Source organism: Hemitrygon akajei, chromosome 32 (assembly GCF_048418815.1).
Source record: "Hemitrygon akajei chromosome 32, sHemAka1.3, whole genome shotgun sequence".
Taxonomy (NCBI): domain Eukaryota; kingdom Metazoa; phylum Chordata; class Chondrichthyes; order Myliobatiformes; family Dasyatidae; genus Hemitrygon; species Hemitrygon akajei.
Genome location: NC_133155.1, coordinates 28,169,000 through 28,183,245, shown reverse-complemented (window position 1 = coordinate 28,183,245; position 14,246 = coordinate 28,169,000).

Below are 14,246 nucleotides of genomic sequence, written 5' to 3'. Positions count from 1 at the left end.
AGTCACCAAGGTATAAAGTTCTAAAATTATTTAAAAATCAAAAGTAATATTCTTTTTACCATGCTTTCAGTAAAAGTGAGGATTTTTTCTTGAACAATATATCTATTCATATGTATTCATGTTCCAGCAGTAGTTGTAATACTAGTTGGCCAATATGAGATGAGACTACTGTTCTTGGTCAGCGTTTGATCATTAAAAAATATTTTTGATTCCATCTATCATCAAAGGTCTTTTATTAATTTATTTTTTAGAGATAGGCCCTTCCAGCCTTTTGAGAGCCGCACCTCCCTAGCAAACACTGATTCAACCCTAGCCCAATCATGGGACAATTTACAATGACCAATTAACCAAAACCAGTAGGTCTTTGGACCGTGGGAAGAAACAGGAGCACCCGGACAAAACCCCCGCACTCACAGGGAGAATGTACAGGCTCCTTGCAGATGATGTCACAATTAAACTCCAAATTCCGACACCCCAAGCTGTAGTAGCATTGTGCTAACTGCCACCCTACTATGGCACCCATAATAGGACAGTAGTTACTTGCCATGTTACTCCAAAGGCTATTTGCATTCATAAAATTATCATCTAACCCTACATTACTGTAGCGTTCATTGCTTTGGCATATGTTTTTAGCTTCTCTGTCTCTTTTACATCCTGTGACTATTCCATACCCAGTCTGTGTAGGGACAACGGATCAATCACAGAGATATTACAACAAGGTCTGCTACAATCCTGTGACTTTGTTCTCATTTGCGTGTAGATTTGCTTTTTTTAATTTTTACTCCCACTAGATCTGACTTACTTAATGGGCGAGGATATTTGTTCTGCATCATCATACAGAGTGCCATCAGAATATTTTGTAAAAATATTCTCTAACAATACAGTTTTCACTATAAAGGGTCTCATCAGGTTCTTGTCCAACCTCCCTTTTACTGTCTCAGGCAGGAGCTACTGTCAGAAACTTCTCTTATTCTCTTCCTTTGCCCATCTTTCAATCTGTTATCTATCCTACAGCTCCTGTTTGCACGTGATAACCCTCACAGTTCCCAATTAGTGAAGTTAGTCCTGCCCAGTCGTTCTTACAGCAATGGTTTACAGCTGTCTGTGGGACTAATCCACCGCTCCCCACTCCTCCACTTGAACTGATGCAGCCAAAAAATCAGATCTGTGTACCTGCTCCCTGATCATTTTTCAAGCTGTCTATTGCAGCTCGAAAGGTCTGCTTTGATAGCATTTGATCAAGTATTTTCTTGTTGTTTGCTGCTCATTGTACATTTAAATCAGCTGCTATATACGGCACACCGCTGGACTGTTACATTTTCTTGTTTTTGTCATTTTCATTATGGCCATCACACTTCATGGAAACGCGTCATAAGTCATTAGCTTTATCATTTGCAGAAGATCTACATCACATTTCTTTGGACATGGCTTTCTGCCGCAACTTACCTGTGGGATCTTCTATTATCTTTAGTCTATCTCTAATTGTCCCACATTCTCAAAAACAAATAAAGTACATAAATGCATGAGAGCAGGGGGAATATTTAAGCTGCATACTTTACCTCGAATATCATATTCGACAGACTCATGGATGAGATAAATTGATAATTAATAGGATATATAATAAAAGCTTAAATTAAAATGAGGAAAATTGCCTTCATAAGTGCAGGTTTTCCTAAAATAATTTCAGTGAGTAAATTGGAATAAATCGCCAAGGTACAATTTACCAAAAGTTATCTGGTGCTATTAACGTGTGTGTTTGTCAAATTCAGAATGAATAAGGGAGAAAAGTTAATTGGCAATTTTGTATTAAAAATGTTCACAACCTTCCCCACAAACACTCACAAATCAGATAGTAAGCCTCTGAGACATCAGAAATAAGGGTGAGAAAAATTTCAATGTTCAAAGTTCGAAATAGGTTTAAGGACTTCTAGTCACCTCCTGAACCCAAATTAAGTCTTGCATTTGTTGATAAATGTTTTGTGATACTGAGATGCTGGAGAGTGTGCATTAGTATATTTTTCCTATATGAAACAATTATAGTCAAAAATGCTTGATGGAAACTGTAAAGAAGGACAGTTTTAGATGTGCACGGTTGAGCGACAACAGTTCAGTACGAAATAATTACCATGCCTCAGGATGGTGTGTCAGCTTTGAAATCTGAGGTCCTGACATGAATTCTGTGCAAGAATTAGTTTAGAGTTAACACAATGCCTATTAGAGAAAATAAAAGTAGTCACAAAGGCAGATTTGGTTCATGATAATATTGAGCTTTGGAGAGATGTCAGAATGAGTAGAATTATCCATTAAATGGGCATGCTTAGATGATAAGCTGGATAAAATTTACAATCAATGTTCTATAGATCCTATCATGAACTGTACTTTGAAAGAGTTTCATGATCCACAATGGCGATATCATAATGTTTTGCTTGAGCCTAATCTTCAGAAATCTTGGTCAACAATGCAACCATATCTGCAGGAGGAGCATGAGTAAGTCTACCTATATTAATAAGACTAGATAGATGTCCTCCAAGGGGACCACAGTCTTGTTGTTGTGTTTGGAGCCTTGCATGCCTCAATGACCCAGAGAGCTACATTGGCTGGTTTAATGCTTTGGCTCTTGGTAGGGCCACCCATGCTAAAAAAGTCAAAGGATAGAGGCTACACTAAGAGTGGTCCACCAGTCCTGCAGGTTCGAGGATTCAGCTCAGGGCTAACAACCCTGACTGGTAAAAACAAAATTGTTATGGAAACAACAATGAAGAATCCTTCTACACCTGAGTGTGATGGTATTCCTGAGTCTCCATCCGGGACTGGCATGACTGACAATAGTGAAAACTAAGGGGAAGCTACTGACATGTTAAAGGAAACGCTAAATACCCTGAGAGATGGAGGACCTTCATTGTTGCCCTCAACACCAACGGGCATCTGGTGGATGTTAAGTCAGTTTGTGATCCATATTCCCAAAAGTTGACAAAAGCTAAACATATTAACTTGTTCTTTTACTTCTCTGACTCCTTTTGGCTTTTGTTAATCTATAAAAATACTGAAATCCAATGGACATCATTAAACTGATCTCCAAAAGGTTTGAATTTGACCTTAGTATCAAAGGATGTATAAATTTAACCGCTTAACCAAAACAAAAGTGTTTTTAATGAGGAACAAGATAGTGCCAATGCAGATGTTAACTCTTCCACAATGAGGGAGTCATATGAAATGCTCACTTCTCATCAATCTAGAATAGGAATGTTTTGGCCTAAGTTATATGTTTTAGATATGAAGTGTTCTAGGATATCTATTGGCTCCACGTGTGTGTTTGCACCACAGACAGAGACTTTTGAGATATATTTCTTGCTCCTTGATGCCAACTTATTTAATGCTTTGACATTCTTTGCACGCTGACTGACTAGGGCACCCTTTGTAAAAGCTAGATTATAATTGGTTATTTTATGCTGAAGTATTAACCTGCTCCATTGTGTTTACTCAGTTAATGAATTGGTTCCAGTCTATTTAACAGTAAACTACCCTTGCACTTTTCCACATTATTTCAATTTAGGCTATCATTTGCCAGTAATTTATCTTTGATGCACAAGCAAATATTCAAAAATGAAATCATTCCAAGCATTCAATATTTCACTTCTATGCATTTCAGACAGGTTGAACTTGCCAGGTACGTACTTAACCCTACTGATTCCGATCACATCATACTGTCAAACGGATACACGATCACAATGTAGAATGGAGTGCATTTATCTGTTTAGGTGGAACAGTTTATTCTCAGTGGTATCAAGGATGCATTGTGGTTTCAGACACTGGGCTTCATTTTTGACTGTGTGGAGTTTGCATACCCTCCATGTAGGCTCCAGTTTCCTTGTAAATCGTAAAATCAAGGTGGTAGCGTAAAGCATCCCTAATGTAGGTGGGTGGGAAGAGAACCTCCGAGGTTGTTAATGGCCATGTTTGAGAGAAAGGTTTAAAAGAAATAAGAAGCAGAATGGGAATGACGGGTTGCTTTTGAGAGTCAGCACAGGTTTGATGGGCCAAACTGCATCTTCCTATGTTGTAAAGAAATGTGAGTGTTGGCAAATCACCGCACCAGAAATGAACAAATGTTTTCACACTTTTCTATCTTTTCCAGTACCCTTTCTCGTTGATTATCTTGGTTCCTGTTTACAATGGTGCTGAACCTCAACACTTCCAATTGGGTTGGAGGAACATACTATACGTCAAACCTGTGACACAGCTGGTCAGGAGAGTGAAGAAGGTGTTTGGCATGCTTGCTTTCATCGGTCAGGGTACTGAGTAGAAGAGTTGGGCCATCATGTTACAGCTGCGCAAGATACTTGGAATATCCTACGCAGTCCTGGTTTCCTCAGCATCTGAAGGATGTGATTAAGCTGGACAGGATGAAGAAAAGATCTAAAAGGATGTTACCAGGACTGAAGGGTTTAAGTTTTGAGGAGATAATGAATAGGCTGGAACTTTTCTTTTCCCCCTGGAGCAGAGGTAACCTTATAGAAGTATAGAAAGTCATGAGGGATATGGATAAGGTAGGAGGGGAATCATTTTAAAAGGTCCTAAGGGGAATTTTTTCCACCCAGAGGGTAATGGTTGCATGCAACAAGCTGAGATGGAAGTGATACAAGTGGATAGAACTACAAAATCTAAAAATATTTTTGGACAAGTTTATGGATAAGAAAGTTTTAAAGCAGGTGTTCCCAAGCATGGACCCTAGCTTAATGGTATTGCTCCATGGCATAAAAAAGGTTGGGAACCCCTAGTTTAATGGGCCAAGCAGAGGCAAAAGGGACCAGCTCATGTGAGCAACTCGGCAGCATGGATATATTCAGCTGCATGGCCTCTTTCTGTGCTGTATATCTCTGTGTCACCAGTTCTAGCTTCCCGTTTTCTTGTGCCTCATAGGACAACACAGTCATCTTAATGGGAAATCGGGTGGCAGCAGTTCTTATTTTTCATACAAAGTACATTTACTTCAAGAAAGGGGAAAATTCTGTAACAGCCTGGCATGTCTTCTTGCTATGAACACACCATCCAAGGCAAATACACCACGGGCAGCCTTCTTGTTTACTCACTGAATCAACAAAGTAGTGTTTTAGTATTGCCACATGTACTAAGTTACAGCGTCTCACATATAGTTTATACAAATTGAATCATAATGCAGTCATTGAGCTAGAGTAAGGTAGAATAATAACAAAGCAGATCGAAGTATACTAGAGTGCATGGCAAGTGAATGATTAATTGCACAATCTTAATGAGGTAAGATTGTTATGTCAGGAGTCTAGTTATCATACAAGAGGTCTGTTCAAAAGTCTGATAACACTGGAATAGAAGAATGTGCCTTCAGCCCAGTCTTCTGCTCAATGGCAGAGGGGAGAAAGGAGAAAGTCTGGGATGGGTGATTATGCTGGCTGCTGGTCAAAGACCCCACATTGACAAACATAGGAGTGACATCAGACCTCTGTAAGTGCAGTTCATTTAGAGAAATTAACATGTATTATGAAGGAGATACTGGTACAAACTTCTATAGATGCGCAGTGGTGAGTATACTGACTCTCTGTGTCACAGCCTGGTGTGCAAGCACCAGTGCCCTTGAACGGAAAAGCCTACAGAAAGTAATGATACAGCCCATTCCAATAAAGGTAAGACCTCTCCACCATTGAGCACATCTACAAGGAGCACCGTCACAGGGACAACAGTTTCCACCATCAGGCACCCAGGTCATGCTCTCTTCTCACTGCTGCCGTCAGGAAAGAGATATGGGAGCCTCATGTGCCACAGTCCAGTTCAGGAACAGTTGCTCCCTCAGCCTTCAGGCTTCTTTCCGAACCAGATGGGCTAAATTCACTCACCCCAATACTAAACAGATACAACATACAGTCTTCTACGTAAAGACTCTGCATCTCATGCTCTTAATATTTAGAGCTTTATATTTATTTATTATTTTTGCATTTGTACAGCTTTTGCCTTCATTACCCCTCAACCATTAGTCTTCTGTACATTGGTCGTTGGTCCTTTTTTGCTGTGTGCGTCTTTTTACTGATTCTATCAAGCTTCTTTGTATTTACTGTGAATGCCCGTAAGGAAGGTGAATCTCGAGTAGTATATGATAACGTATATGTACTTTGAAATACATTTACCTTGAACTTTGAAAGAACACCAGTGTAGCAATGGTACAACTTGTTGTGTCCCAAATGAATAAGGGATCCCCACCAATGAAAGGCAATAGTGATTATTGATTTGAAAATCCTTCCCTGCATTTGGGAGGATCAGTGGGAAATGTGGTAGCTCTACATTAACTTTATTGCAATTGGATAAGCTGTCCATGGAGGAATGCTGCCGACTGGCACGTCCCAGGCTATAGTAGTACATGCTGAGGGATGCACTGCAGTTTGGTGCAGCCACCGCAAGGGCTCGGTGGGGAAGGACCACAGTACAGGTTTCTTCCAACCTCTCTGACGGTGGTGTCTGAAAAGAGGATGCTGTCCAAGCTGCATGCCATCTTGGGCAATGACTCCCATCCACTCCATAATGAACTGGTTAGGCACAGGAGTTCATTCAGCCAGAGACTCATTCCACCGAGATACAACACTGAGTGTCGTAGGAAGTCATTCCTGCCTGTGGCCATCAAACTTTACAACTCCTCCCTCGGAATGTCAGACACCCTGAGCCAATAGGCTGGTCCTGAACTTATTTCCACTTGGAATAATTTACTTATTATTATTTAATTATTTATGGTTTTATATTGCTATATTTCTACACTATTCTTGGTTGGTGCGACTGTAACGAAACCCAATTTCCCTCGGGATCAATAAAATACGTCTGTCTGTCTGTCTGTCTTCCACTACTGGAGAGAGAGGGGCTGGGTCGGATGAGGAAGCCCCTCAATTATTGTAGTGGTGTACCTCCCCATGGGTCCACATCGGTGACAACAGCCATATTGGTTTTAAGGACTATAACAGAGCAGTGTTGAAATCATTGACTATGAATGGAAGTTGAAAAGGCATTGCATGGTTTATTCCTGTGTATAATGTTTTTATGAATAAAGTTTATTTTGATACAAAAATTGGATCAGCTTCTCTGTTGCTGCATCTGGTATCCCTGCACGTAAAAGACATGGAGTAATTTCAGTCCTCCTGTGGATCTCTTGATGTGGATTTCAGACTAGTATGTGGTGCCCTATTGCATCTAAACTAGGTGCTTTAGCAGTATTACAAGTTCAGAGTCCAATTCCAATGTCTCCCGTAAGGAGTCTGTATGTTTTCCCCGTGGAACGTGTGGGTTTTCTTCTGCTGCTCTGGTTTCCTCCCACAGTCCAAAGACATGCCTGTTAGTAGCTTAATTGATCATTGTAAGTTGTCCTGTGATTAGGCTACAGTTAAATCGGGGGTGAGCGGTGCAGCACAGGGGGCCAGAAGGATCTGTTCCGCACTGTATCTTAATAAAATAAGCAATAAATAAATAAATCTAGCATTCTTAAGAAAGAAATAATGCTATTTGTATATAATAACCATTTTCAAGGATAGTGGTTGATATGGGTTTTGTGGTCCATTTGTTACATTGTGTGATTACAATTGCGCTGATTTAAAAAGAGAATGAGCTGAAATTTTTGAACTGAGTTCCCTGATTTATGCACACTTCAGAGGCTGTTTAATTTCTGCCTTGTTAAACATGGAAGTAATCCACATTTGTAGCAACCTTTTTGTTCTTACTTCCTCGGAAATTGAAGAGTGAGAGGCCAAGCATATTTTTATGAACCTCTAGACAAGACTTCCTTTGTAACCGATGGCCCATTGCAAAAAGAAACCTACTTGCATCTTGCGTTCCATTCAAAGTAATTGCACCAGAGTGGAAAGAAGATTCTGGAATGAGCTGACAGGGGAAGTGGGTGAGTCAAGTACATTAATAACATTTAGTGGCAATTAGGTGGGTACATGAATAGAGAAGGTTTATCAGGAAAAATACACAAAATGCTGGTGAATTCAGAGATCGGGCAGCAACTAGGGAGAGGAATAAATAGCCGATGTTTTGGGACCTTCATCAGGACTGGAAAGGAAGGAGAAGGAAGCCAAAATAATAAGTTGGGGAGAGGGGAAGGAGTGCAAGCTGACAGATGACGGGTAAAACCAGGTGAAGGGGAAGGTGGGTGGGTGGGAGAGGGGCAATAAAGCTAGAAGCTGGGAAGTGATAGGTGCAAGAAGTAAAAGGCTGAAGAAGAAGGATTCAGAAAGGAGAGTGGATCGTGGGAGAAAGAAGAGGAGGAGGAGCACCAGGGGGAGGTGATGGGCAGGTAAGGAGAAGAAAAGGGGTAAGAGGGGAGCCAGAATGGAGATTGTAAAAAAGTAAGAAGGGGGAGTGGGAGAAATTACCCAAAATTAGAGAAATCAGTCTTCATGCTATCAGGTTGGAGGCAACCCAGACAGAATATAAGGTGTTGCTCCTTCAACCTGAGAGTGGCTTCATCGTGGCAGTAGTGGACCAACATGAGTAGTGGAATTGAAATGGTTGGCCACTGGGAAATCCTGCCTATTGTGGATGCAGCAAAGGCGCTCAACAAAGGTGTATAGGGATATGGGCCAAACTCAGGCAAATGTGACTAACTTAAATGGCAATCTTGGTTGGCATGGATGAGTTGGGCCAAAAGGCCTACATTGTTCCATATGCCTTTGTGACCCTATGAGTTACTGCTTAACTAGACAAACTCTAACTTAATCTGCCAATGAATATATCACAAACACCAGACTGCAGATACATTGCTCCAATAGTATGGAAAAACATGACCACTTTAAAATGCAATTTTGTAACCAGTTTTTGACAGAGTTGGTAACCATCGCAGGAAATGTCTAAAATGAAATTATAGCTGAAATGCTCTTGCATTAATGAATTCCAGATGCTTTGTCTATTCAACTGTTATTACAGCCTTAGTGTGTATATAAAGGCTGGAGATAAAATATCATTAATCTGAGTGAGGAACATTGGTTAATCCCACCTTCAGCTGCAGAGTCACACATGAGCAAGTTTGCCAAATTAATTGGCAGATCTTCGGAGAATATACTCTTTCAGGTGCATCAGCTGATGTACAATCCGATGACCACAGTGAATCTTTCAATCTTATTATACCCTTCCTCTGCACTCACATGGACAGGGAATTAGCTTCCAGTTCCAAAGGCTGCTGATCTCTTTCAGTTCTCTAATAGAAAGGTCTATTGGCATCACTATTGTGTCTGTGTCCAGGCGATGTTAACCCCATGAGAGATATCAGGGTAGAGCTTATATTTGATGATAAACTTCATAATTCATTAATAGTCTCATTACTTGACGGATGTTGAAGAAATGTCAAGAAATCTTAGGAGAATATAAAATGTAAGAGAAAAATTATTTGTACAGATTTGAGCCAATGATCTTATGATTTTTTAACTAGAACAGCAGGTCTTACTCTTTACATTTTTTGTTTCACACATTAGTTTGTTAAGTTTGCGTGTTTACATTTGTAGTAAGGAATTGTTGAGGTGTGATCCACACATTTTGTACGATTGGAACATGACTGATTGTACCACAACAAAGAAGGGACTAGCAGGTTTTGTGTGGGTTACAAAATACTGTATTGATGAAGTAAGTCCTGAAGAAAGACCTCAACCCGAAACATCAACTATTAATTCATTTCCATAGATGCTGTGAGTCCTGCTGATTTCCTCCAGCTTTTTGTGTGTGTTCCTTCAAAAAAAAATTATATTGTCCTGTATTTCTGCAAACAGGTAGCATGGCAGATATAATATAGTCAACAAAAGAAGGTTACCTGCTTAATGTTGCAGTCTGACCAGATCTGCACCAAGAACTACAACAGGGGAGTTTGTACGTTCTCCCTGTGACCACCTGGGTTTCATTCCACATTCCCAAAGAGTCAATGTCAATAGACAGATGGATCCCCACCACACTTCCATAAAACCGTAAGACTTGGGAGCAGAATTAGGCCATTTGGCCCACTGCACCACCATTCAATCATGGCTGATCCCTTTTTTTCTCCTCCTCAACCACATTTCTCGGCCTTCTCCCCGTAACCTCTGATGCCATGTTCAATCAAGAACCTATCAATCTTTGCTTTAAATACACCCAACGATCTGGCCTCCACAGCTGTATGTGGCGACAAATTCCACAAATTCACCATTCTCTGGCTAAAGAAATTTCTCCGCATCTGTTTTCAATGGACGCCCTTCTATCCTGAGGCTATGCCCTCTTGTCCTAGACTCTCCCACCATGGGAAACATCCTTTCAACATCTACTCTGTCTATAAACAACTCAAGCCAAACAACAGTGCTTATTTGAAGACAGCTTCTGGCATCTAAGCATCGTGCTACAGATTCCACCTCCTCGCTGAGTGGAAAATGTTCTTGCTCACGCCACCTCTAAACCTTCTACCCCTTAACTTAAACTTGGGCCCTCTGGTTATTGGCAACGTTTAAAATATCTGCCTAGTGGCGCCAACCTGGCATGCCTATAAATCACTAACCCCTAACCTGTGCATCTGTGGAATGTGTGAGGAAACTGGATTACCTGAAGGAATCCCACATGGCCATGAGGAGAATGTACAGTGATGAGAATTGAACCCTGCCTGGTGAGTGATCGCCGGGGCTGTAAACTGATTGTGCTAATCACTATATAACTGGGCCGCCCAAGCTTACTCTTTGTCCAGTTAAAATCAACAAAGCATAACACTGCATCAAATGAAATGCCAACGTGGCACTCAACCCTGTGGGATTATTTTTATCCTACGAGTTAAATTAAGAAAAAGATTCTCTCATTTGTGGTATAAACTATCTGTGTGTATAAATATATCTCTACAAGTGCCTGTGTCTCTTGATTGTTGCATATATTACTTCAACTTTCATTTGCAGCCTAGAGTTACAGTGTAACTGACATTGGCAAACAAGGACTATAGAGACACCATCAATCAGCAAGTGATCTGAATTTAACAACGTAGACATATAGACCACAGGGTCATATCTAGTGGAAAATAAGCCTTCCATTTTAACTAGAACCATTCTTCCTTTTAATATAGAGTATATTGATACTCCAGAAGCTCATCTCCCTGTCCTACCTCCATTTCTTAATTTAAATAGCTTCTGTCAAAGTCTTCTGGGACTGTAATCTTTCTTTGGTACAAAGTCTAATTAAAGATGAAAGGTAATAGTCTTTGAAATTTGAAATGAATTGGCATAGAGGCCTAAACAGCAGTGTTCATCTTATGTAATTTTATCCAGGGACATTTAATATAAGCTGAATTGAGCTTTGGGCCTGTTTTAAGATAGTACCGTCTTTTACAATAATCCTTTGTCATTATTTGGTTATCTGAGATCTAATTGATTTGGCTTAATGTGCACTGCCTCCATTCATATTTGAATATGTAAGTTACTTCATGAAAATTATTGCAAGGCATCTGCGTGGCAGTTATGGTCCAAAGAACGAGAGGCTGTAAAAATGAACCCAGAATTAATGCAAATATGGGCGAGGGCTTCATTTGAGGAAGGGCTGAGGGAAAGAAGTAGACTGAGCCTGGTGCGGGGAAAGTAGAGTTAGATAACTGTAAGGTGGTGAAAGGAGATGCTGAGAAAAGTGAAATATTTGACAGCTAAGATCTAAACTGGCAAGATCTTCCTTATGTATTCCTGGAATGAGGATAACCAGAGTTCAATACCCATCTCTAATCACCCTTGGACAGAATAATTAATAGCAAGGGTAAGGCATTAAAGTATGCTGTACAATTCATAATGTCATGGCTAATGATGCACTCTGGACCCATTGTCATGCTCTGTCCTCATATCAAGAAATCTGTTGATCATTCTTTTGAATGAACCCTGTGACTGAATCTCAACAGAATTTCAGGGTGGAAAATTTTGAAAATGCTCCATTCTTTGAGTGACGGACCTTTTCGTCAACTCAGTCCTAAACAGTTTATTCTTTATTCTCAGTCTGTACCCTCTGATTCTAAACTGCTCAGTTACGAGAAGCTTCTACCCTGCACCTACCCTAAGAGCATTGTATGCCTCATTGAGTCACCTCTCATTTTTTTCTAAACTCCAGAGAATACGTCTACTTTCCATCTCTCCTCATGTGACAAAATCACCATCCCAACAACCAGTGTAGTGTGTCTTCACTTGGCTCCCTCTACAGAAGTCGATTTATTTTAGTAAAAGATACGATCACTGGGCACAATGCTCCACAGATGGTTTTACCAAGGCCTTGTGAAATTGCTTGAGTCCTCTTTGCTCCTGTATTCAGGTCCTCTCATAATAAAGACCGACATGCCATTTCCATTGTTTGATGCACCCTATGTTATTTTTCAGTCTTTGTATACAAGGATAGCTTGGCATTTTTGAACTTCAACGTTAACCAGTCTATCACCATCTTAAAAATCACTCTGGTTTTCTACTTAGTCCATCAACATGGATGAACTCAACATTTTTCACATTGTTTCATCTGCTAAATTCTCATCCACTCCCTTAGTTTGTCTATATCCCCTGAAGGCTTTTTACATCCTTCTCTGTACTTGTCATCCCACCTTCTATTATATCATCAATGATATGGAAATAAGACTTTTCAATCCCCTTGTCCGAATCATTATTGTAGATTATGAATAGTTGGTGATCAACACCAATCCTTGAGGCACTCTACTAGTCACAGACTGCCAACTGGTAAAGGACCTGTTTACTTCTCTTCTTTGTTAACCAATTCGGGGTCAATATTAGTCATCATCATCATTATGTACTGCACCATATGTGGGTGATCATGGTATTTGATCATGATTGTTCTAGCAAATTTTTCTACAACAGTGGCTTTGTCTGGACAGTGTCTTTACAAGACAGGTGACTCCAGCAATTATCAATATTTTTCAGAGATTGTCTGCCTGGCGTCGGTGGTCACGTAACCAGGATGTGATATGTCCCAACTGCTCATACGACCATCCACCACCTGCTCCCATTGCTTCAATGTGACCCTGATCAGGAGACTAAGAGGGTGCTACACCTTGCACAGAAGTGACTTCCAGGCTAGCAGGGGGAAGGAGTGCCTTCACCTCATTTGGTATAGACATTGTCTCCACCCCGTCACCCAATATTAGTATATTATCCAATACTGCATATGCACTAACCTTACTTAAAAATTTCTTGAATGTCGTCTAAAGTTTCAAATACTGTATATTACCTCTACTGATCTTCTTCCATCTACTCTACTTAATGCCTCCTCAAAAGTTCCAGATATTAGTTCAAAGCACAACCCAAGGGCAAGAATAGGCAAAAGGCCCATTTATTCCCATTCTTCACTTTTGATATGTTAATCAATTCTCATTTTGTCTCAGTTCATAACCCCAAATCACATGGTTTTCCTTCTGAAACTCTACAGCTGCCACATCTCCTAAAACCTCTGCAAGTCACATCCTCAAAACTTTCAATAATGTATTCAAAGATGATCATAATCCTCGTCCTAACTGGATTGGATCTACTCAATTCATTTTTAGGCATTCTGTTATTGCTTCCTTCATTATAGATTACAGCAGAGATTCAATCTGTAATCATTATAATCCAGCACGGATAGTCCATTTTTAATGTAATGCTGCAAGTTGTCATAAGCTGACTGAAGACTCCCTGGTCTGTTTGCTCTCAACAGATTCTCACTGTGTCTCCATTTCATGTAGGTTTGGATCCGTTGCGGCAGAGCCTGAAGCAATGGTTAAAAGAAATGATTCTTGGGCAGGTAAATCACCAAACTCCAGGCTGTTTTGATTTGTCAAAGCAATTTGATACAATTTGCTCAGCCATTTAGGGAATTGCTAAGCGTCAACCATATTGCTGTGGGCCTGAAGCCACAGATGGGCTAGAACAGCTAACCTCCTTCCTCAAATTCAATGAACCAAGTCTTTTGTGACAAGCAAGAATTTCCTATTAAGTAATTAATAGAAATTAAAGTTTTGGTGGATTCTGTTGATTAATTAAACCTTGGTGAGTCTCAAAACTCATCTCTCTGGTTGAGTATAAGGTTCTGGATTACTAGTTCAGCAGCATATCCACTCTGGTGCCACTTCAGTGAACCATCTTGGCAGGGAACTGAAGAAATCCCTGATGACAAAGCGCTTGATTCACACCTGCCATTTAAATTGGAAAGAAAATAAGGTCTGGCAAAGTTACAGAGCCTTCGTACTGTCAGTTACAATTACATCACAATTGATTACCAACACAAAT